At 77.2% G+C, this 763-nt stretch overlaps 1 protein-coding gene across 1 annotated transcript in view; it reads left to right on the top strand.

The window, feature by feature from the left end:
• Positions 1 to 93: 93 nt before the first annotated feature.
• The window catches only part of ZNF652 (zinc finger protein 652), a 20,199-nt gene continuing 19,529 nt past the window's right edge, over positions 94 to 763 (top strand). Inside the window, exon 1 of the mRNA XM_027907340.1 lies at positions 94 to 156. The gene's annotated coding sequence lies outside the window, so the exon portion shown is untranslated. The remainder of the gene's footprint in view (positions 157 to 763) is intronic.

The raw sequence follows: 763 nt of genomic DNA, 5'->3' as shown, positions 1-763 counted from the left end.
GAGCGGAGGAGAGAGCGAGGGAGGCAGGCAGGGAGAGAGGGAGGGAGGGCCCCCGGCCGCCCTGCCCTCCGCCCTCCGCCGCAGCGCCCGCGCCCCCCTCCCCGCGGCCGCCCGGCATGGACGGCGGCGGAGGCGGCCCCGGGGGCACCGGCCTGGGTGAGTGCGGGCCGGGGGGTGTGCGGGCCGGGGAGGGCGAGGGGGCAGAGCTCGCAGCCCTTCCACCGTCCTGGCCGGGCCTGGCGGCGGGGCCGAGCCGTGCTAGGCCCGGCCTGGGGGCGGGTGGTGGAGGGACGGCGGGGCCCGGCCGGGAGGGGACAGGGGGGCGGACAGGGCACCCCCGGGGTGGGGGGACACGCAGGGAGACCCCCCCTGCGGGAGGAGGGGGCGGGGATGGCGCGGGGGCTCCCCCGGGTCCAGGGGGCTGCCCCCCGGCGCAGCGCTCTGCCCCGGGCTCTGGGGGCTGCCCCGGCACCGCGGAGATGCCCCGAGGACCGCGGGGCTCCCCCAGCACCGGCGGTCTGTGCCCCCTCCCCCGGCGCTGTGCCACCTGCCCGGGGGAGGGCAGGGAGGGGAAGGGAAGGTGAGGTGCGCGGAGGGAAGACACTCACGTTCCTAAAGGATTTCCTGAGCTGGACCCTCTGCCCTCGCTTTTCCGCCGTCCCACGGGGGTCCGGGGGGCACTGCCAGCCCTGTCACCCCGCTGGGTTTTTGGGACAGGGGTTGTCGGTGAGTAGGGAAATGAAATGAAATATCACCTGGCGCA

This window comes from Empidonax traillii, unplaced genomic scaffold (genome assembly GCF_003031625.1).
Source record: "Empidonax traillii isolate 1590-97213 ecotype Southwest subspecies unplaced genomic scaffold, ASM303162v1 scaffold1442:size118219, whole genome shotgun sequence".
In the NCBI taxonomy this organism is placed as follows: domain Eukaryota; kingdom Metazoa; phylum Chordata; class Aves; order Passeriformes; family Tyrannidae; genus Empidonax; species Empidonax traillii.
This window is presented reverse-complemented; position numbering and strand designations above follow the sequence as displayed.